This window comes from Trichosurus vulpecula, chromosome X (genome assembly GCF_011100635.1).
Source record: "Trichosurus vulpecula isolate mTriVul1 chromosome X, mTriVul1.pri, whole genome shotgun sequence".
In the NCBI taxonomy this organism is placed as follows: Eukaryota; Metazoa; Chordata; class Mammalia; order Diprotodontia; family Phalangeridae; genus Trichosurus; species Trichosurus vulpecula.
This window is the reverse complement of record NC_050582.1, coordinates 39,553,491-39,560,565: the sequence shown is the minus strand read 5'-3', so window position 1 is coordinate 39,560,565 and position 7,075 is coordinate 39,553,491. Positions and strand designations below refer to the sequence as shown.

The following is a 7,075-nucleotide window of genomic DNA, read 5'->3' as shown; positions in this document are numbered from 1 at the left end:
CAGCCCCATGAGGGCAAAGGATACTCTGAGTTTTCTCTTCATATTCCTAGAACCTCACGTATCCTGGGACTAGTAGCTGCTGAATAAATGCTGACAGAACAGAATTGAATGGAAGGATCACCCAGCCTCTTAGGAGCTCTTAAATTTCCAAGATTTCTTGGAAGTTAGCCTGTGTACCAAGTATCCCCTGCAACCTAGGCCCCTGTAGCTCTTGTTAAACCTGAAAAATTGGTTGAAGGAAACAACAGAGCCAGGGGATAGAAAAATCCATGTTGTTTATTATTTTCCCTTAAAGCATAGCTAGGCTAGCTTACTTGTACGTACAAGGAGTCAGAGCATAGGCTCTGGCTGCCTGAACAAAGCAATGAGAAAACTTATATACGTTATTTTAGCAGAGCTAGCAAGCCTGTATTACCTCATTTTTTATGACCCCCATGTATGTTTAACCATGATACAAGAAGAGGATTTTCCTTAATTGAACAGAGTTGTAAAGGATGTTGACAAAAGTCAGTTGAAACTACAGCCCAGCGTCTCTGTGTCTCATTACATTCCGTAACATAGTGTTGTACCAGAAGCGAGCGAGACACACCACAGAGTATAAGTTTTAAGTGGAGAATTTATTAGCCGGCGGCCATCGGGGTACGGCACCACAAATCAATGGCAAATGTGTTGGGGTGATGGCTTGGCTTATATAGGATATGGGGGTACAGAGTGGGGGAAGAAACAGGAACAAAGGTCCTGGCTGATCAAAAGATTCAGTCAGGTTATCGTACTAGTGGGATAATCTCATTTACATTCCTTGGTGGAGTCACGGAGTCCCAGGGATATCTCCCAGGAAGGGTCTGTCAAGTTATCTCTCAGTGGGATGGTCCTATCTACTGACATTCCTTGGTGGAGTTATGGAGTCCCAGGAGGTTTGCTAAATGCCAAAGATATCTGAGTCCATTCTTTCTGGGGGTGCTTGTCAGTAGCTAAGGGTTTCTCAGGGGTTCCTAATTTTCCTTGTATTACATTAGTATATGCCTGTAGAATATTAAGCAAGGTAATCTTTCTTGGGGTTAGGGTAATGTCCTTAGGTCAGTCTAATCTGGCCTTGTTGACAGAGGTAAGGGTATTACCTGAGCAAACTTTTAGAGAGAACAAAGAAGCCCAGGTCCTAGATCTTCATCCAGTTACTCATTAATGGAGGCTCTGGGTCTGGTTGAAATTAAAAATGATATAAAATAGTATAATATTTTCCACACTCTGGTATTGGCATTCTATTTCCTGGAATGCATATGAAGAACATACTGAAGCCATAATAATAATGGTCCTAAGGGACACATTTGGCTATTGAAGAAGTCCCTGGTAGATATCCAGGAGCAGCGAAGATTGAAGAGCAACCTGCACAAAGGTTGTGGCAAAACTTTCTTTTCCTTCCTTGAAAGGGGCAACTTGTTGGCTACAGGGCTAAATGTCTTATTACTTCCTTATTACTACCCAAGGTAGCAGGAAGACATATTGAATGAACAGGCGATTTTGAGATAAGACTCTACTTAAGATCAAAGCAGTATTAAAAGAAACCAGGCCCAGCAAAAAGTCAGGAAAGGCAGGCTATAATTCCCAGACTAAATATAAGAGACTTGGAGGTTAAGAGGGTGTGAGGACAGAATCTATCACTGTACCCCCAGTTAAAGTGACTACTTAAAAGGTGAGAAGGGAGAAAGTCTACTGAATCAATTGATCAAAGACATTTTAACTAAGTGATAAGAGGTATATTCTGATTGACTGAGAATACTTAGCCACGCCTTGTGGGGGGCCAATCTAAAACCAACAAGCTGGTTAACATTTGTATACTCAGTTGTCTGGCTAAAGACTGTCGGTAGCAGTGGCGGTTAAGCCCCAGAGAGAGAATTTCTGCAGGCTGGGGAGGAGAGCATCTTTTTCTCCTCCCTCCAGGACCTGCGGATAACCTTGAGAACTTTGAATTGTCAGATGGTTAGGACTTGGGACTCTTTACTTTGTCCTAGCAGTGACTCAATTCTTAGCTAGCCCTTAGACATTGAAAAGGCGTTGCTTCAGACAAAATGAGGGCTGGGAAAGACCTTAATTTAGAAAGGCTAAGGTCACCCACTGTATCCCCAGCCATGGCTAGTTGTCTTCACTTCTGTCTTGCCACTGTACTTTAATGGCTGTGGAGGACAGAGTGAAACTGATGATTTGTGCAGCTCTGCTCCACTTAGATCCAGTTGGTGCACAAGTCAAGACGTCACCCCATGATGTCACTGGTCCTCTTCCCGACCAAAGAAAGAGCAGCAGCATCCCTGGAATAGCATGGGGAGCCAAAGACAAACTAGGCACTGAGAAAAGGCAGCTTCAGGACGCTACAAGGAGGCAAGCAGAAATTACACTATAGTTAAAGGGGACTTCTTGAGGACTCTAGCTAAAGGACTTCCATAAACTGTTAACACCCTCTATGCCACATAAGCTTGAGCTCACTCTCCCCTGGAGTCTAGATGTACTGGTGGGAGAAGACCTGGGGGGGGGGATGTTTGTGACCAAGCTTTCATACTATACCACCTTAGTGAAATACCCTTTAAACAAGCCAATTAAGTCTGGCCGACTAATTGATATCAACTAAGAGAAGTGAGGGGAATCAGACTGGTGGAGGCTTGTGAGCTATTAAAAAGATACCTCACCACTTCAGTCCCTCAGAGTCTCCAAGAGCCATAAGGGGAGAAGTAACAGCAGCCTTCTGGGGATCTAGCCTGCCAGCAAGAGTAGGCTTAAGGGAATTAAGTCCGGAGCTCGTGTGACACTAGACATTGGCAGAACATCATGAACAAAACATGTCTCTACGAGGGAAATCTTTCTTTCTCTCCAGCAGGAACTTCTTAAGACCCTTGAAAAAAGATACCCAATGAATTCTTATGTGAATAAGTAAAAAGCAAACAAATGTTTACAAGGCTAGCCAAAATTGGAGTGGAGATATGATAGCATAGAGAACTCTTCTAGTACATCCTCACTATGAGACAGTAGAAAATGCCAATGTATTGTACAGTTTGAAGAGTATATGTAATGAAAGAGGAAGATTTGACACACACTCTCTCTCTCTCTTCTTTTTTGCCTGGAGGAACTGGGTTTTTGTTTTCTTTTTGTAGTTTGGAAATGAGCTCCAAGGTCTCTCTTTCTCTGTCCCTAAAGGCCTTTGCAGGTAGACTTGGAAGGGCTCTCACTCTGGCCTTCTCTTGAAGGACATACATTCTTTCTTTGAGTTCTCCCAGGGTTGAGAGGTCCTGAGAATTTCTTGCTTTCAGTCAAAGTAGCAGGAAAGAACATGGAAGTGGAACCCTGGGAAAGATATCTCAGCTGCTTGGCCATGTCTTCTGGTAAGTCCTTTCCCTACAAATTACAGCCTTCACTGCTGTCCCTACTATTCTGTGGGCCTCCATCCTGTCTCTCTCAATACCCTTCAAGTTTCTTCCACATTTATTTTCTCTGTCTGACTTAATATGCTGTTAGAACTTAGTTCCTTGTACAAAGCCATTATCTGATTGACCTAATTCCCATTTGGATGAATAACAGTTTGCATACTTGTCTTTGAGCTAAAGTGCTCCTGATATGATCAATGTCTAGTATCCTCAGGCATGCTTACTATATTTACACTCCTATTTTAAAAGGCAGACCTTGGAGGTTATGGGTCAGGTATGATCTGTCAAGATGTGCTCTTGCCAAAGTGAAAAGGCCCCAAGTTTGAGAGACTCTTGGAACACATATCTATGGGAGGAGTCAAGTAGAGAATGATAAGTGTCCTACTTCAGAAGAGGTGCTGTTCACCGTGGCCCTTAGGCTCCAGCCCCAGATCCCCATTGCTCCAGTACTCCTCAGCTCTGTGCTTTCTACCTCCCAGATGGCTGCTTTTGTAGCTCCTTCCTCTTGCCCCTACCTGTTCCCTTCTCTCTTCTTTCCTCTTGACCCTCTTACTTGTCAATCTGATCTACACCTAATGTTCCATCTCTATACAGATGATTTTGGAACTGATGTTCCCTTTGAGCTCTAGCCCCCTCGTTTTCAACTGCCTACTCAATGTTTCCTTCACCTGGATGTGCTGCTGTCACCTAAACACTATTCTGTTCCCAACTGATTTCACACCTTCCTCTGTAAACCTGTTCCTCCTACTTTCCCTTTCCTCCTCTTTGAGTAAAACCTAAGATTTGATCATGTTTGCATCAATCACTAACACTTCAACGCTCATTAACCAAACAAAGCATTCATTTATTAAGTACCTACTAAGTGCCAGGTGCTGGGAATACAAAAACAAAAGTAAGACCATTTCTGTCCTCAGGGTTGTCATGGAAAAGTACTTGAAGCACATAGGAGCTCTATCCCAATTCCCCAAGTTGCTAGTGTGCTCTCATTTGAGATTACCTTCCAGCCACTCTGTGCATATCTTATATATACCAAGTTACTGTTATGCTCATCTCTTCCTTTAGAATGCGAGTTCCGTGAAGACAGGGACTGTTCTTGCCTTTTTAGCCAAAGCAACTTTGCACAGTGCCTGGCACATAGTACGTATTTAATAAATTCTTGTTGACTGACCACATGGAAATTTGTATAATGTGAACATTTTTGAAAAGCCTAAGGAAAGCACATCTCTGTGTTTTTCTCCTTGGTTCTAGGTGCCGAACTCCATACTATCAGCTGTGAAGCTGGATAATTACATTCCTTCTCCCTCTCCCAAATTTAGGCTTAAATTGGTGTAAAGAAAAAATAGGCCAATTTGAGGAAGGTCCTTCCTCTGCAGCAGAGGGTCATCTCCAGCTTTCCTGATCTATATCTTGCCACTGTACCCAGATGGCTCCGGAGGAGAAAGTGAGGCTGGTGACTTTGCCCAGCCCTCCCTCACTTAAATCCAATTCACTTGCAAGTCATGGTATCACCTTCGTGATGCCACAGTCCTCTTTGAGAACAAAGGACAAAGGACAACAACAACAGATGAGCCAACAGCAATGGAGCTAATGCTAGATTGGTCACAGATTCGTGGCTCCACAAGGAGCTCAGCAAAGAAAACATACCGTGTTCTAATTCTTCTTTACAACATGACTAATGTGGAAATACGTTTAGTATGATGGTACATGTAGAGCCTATGTCAGATTGTAGCTGTCTTGGGGAGGTGGGAGAGGAAAGAGGGGGAGAAAATTTAGAACTCAAAATCTTAGAGAAGTGAATGTTGAAAACTAAAAACAAATAAATGGATTAAAAAAGAAAAGAAAGAGAAAAGACACCATGCCTCAGTAAGACTTTCCAAGTACCTGATAAATAGGAGGAAGGGACTTCCAATAAGTTTGGGAGCTTACCCTTTGGCCACTTGTGCTCTCTAAGCTTGAGGCAACTTTCCCCTGGACTCAGTAGGTATTTATAGGAGAGTATATCACAGACTTTTAAGGACTGTTTATATCAACTACACTTATTAGGCCGTCTTAGCAAATACCACTTTCTAAAAGCTACTTAGCATTAGATGACAGAGAAGCCCCATCACGATGAGATTGGCTTCCATGCTGATTGAAGCACACAGTATTATGAGAGTGTAGAGATGTTATATCGGGCAGTGTGGATTAGAATCACAATAACGTCAACCAATGGACTGCAGCTATAGTGGAACAATCCTTAACACATTTGGTAAAGTTCGGGAAGATGTATAAATAAATACTTGTTTGTGCAGTGATGCAGAAGAATGGATTTCGTTTACACACAGCCAGCTCATGTTTTAGGGTTACCACATCTGATGGAACCTGTACCATAAGATGGGAGAATCAAACTAGGAAGTATATCATCAATGTTTGTGCCATCGCTATTATCCTGTAACTGAATGGAAATACTATACCGGCACCTTTAATATTAGAAATTATCAAAATGTTCGTGAATAAAACTATTCATAATATTATTTAATTATCTTATTATTGCACTAGAAGTGAAAGTGTACAATTGGTTTCAGAAAACTGAACATTGAAACTAATCTTACAGCTCAAGGCATACTTTAAATAAACATTTGCATAGTTAGAAAAATATCAAACCCAGAAAAACAAGACATTAAAATGTCTAAATATTGTATATTCATATTTGCACCAGCCTTCTATTAACAATAGGTATCCAGGGAGATGGAGGAATTAAGTTTGTGATAATAAAGTTCTTTTGAGTTGGAAAAATAGAATAATTCTACCTGCATAAGTCTGTATAAATTAACCCAGGTTCTTAGTTCAATAGTTATCAGTGCCTTGTTTGGTTATACATGCCAGATACTGTATATTGTATGTTTTCCTTTTTGTCAAGTACTGTTGTATAGTAACCAGAATTAACTTTTTAAAAGTAATTATTTAATGATTTTGTTGCCTTTTATTTCGAAGTCCAAGTTAACAATTGAACAATGTTGGTGGATTGATTTCTCTAGCCCAATAAAGTTCACCATAGAATAATAACATGTATACTAGTGCAATAATTATTGTCTTTCAAATCATGCATTCTATGTTCAATGAATATTTGATCACTCACTGTGTACAGCATCCTGTTTAGCTACCACATTGCTGGTGCCTTCCTCCCAGTTTGGAAACTGTAGCATTTATAATTTGGGTTGTGGACATGGGAATAAAAGCATTTGGTCTGCAATTTAGAGTATATAAGATAGTGGTACTTCATTAATTTTAAGAGAAAAATAAAAGGAGCAGAAGCCAGACAGAAGTCAGCTGAATCAAGTTCTCACTATAAGAATTTATTTACCATTGTAGATACAACTCAGAAAAATAGTTATTTAGTCATTTATTTATTTTTTAGTCAACTTATTTATTTTTAGTTTTCAACATTTACTTCCATAAGTTTTAATTTTCCTGCCCCCCTCCCTCCCAAGACAGCCTGCAATCTGATACAGGCTCTACATATATATTCCTATTAAACATATTTTCACATTAGTCATGTATAGAAGAATTATAACAAATGGGAGAAACCATGAGAAAGAAAAAACAAAACAAAACAACAACAAAAAGGTGTGCTTCACTCTGCATTCAGACTCCATAGTTCTTTCTCTGGATGTGGATGGCATTTT

General features: G+C 40.6%; 1 pseudogene; it reads left to right on the top strand.

The window, feature by feature from the left end:
• The first annotated feature begins 5,497 nt into the window (after positions 1-5,497).
• LOC118832586 lies at positions 5,498-5,844 on the top strand (annotated as a pseudogene).
• Positions 5,845-7,075: the final 1,231 nt, after the last annotated feature.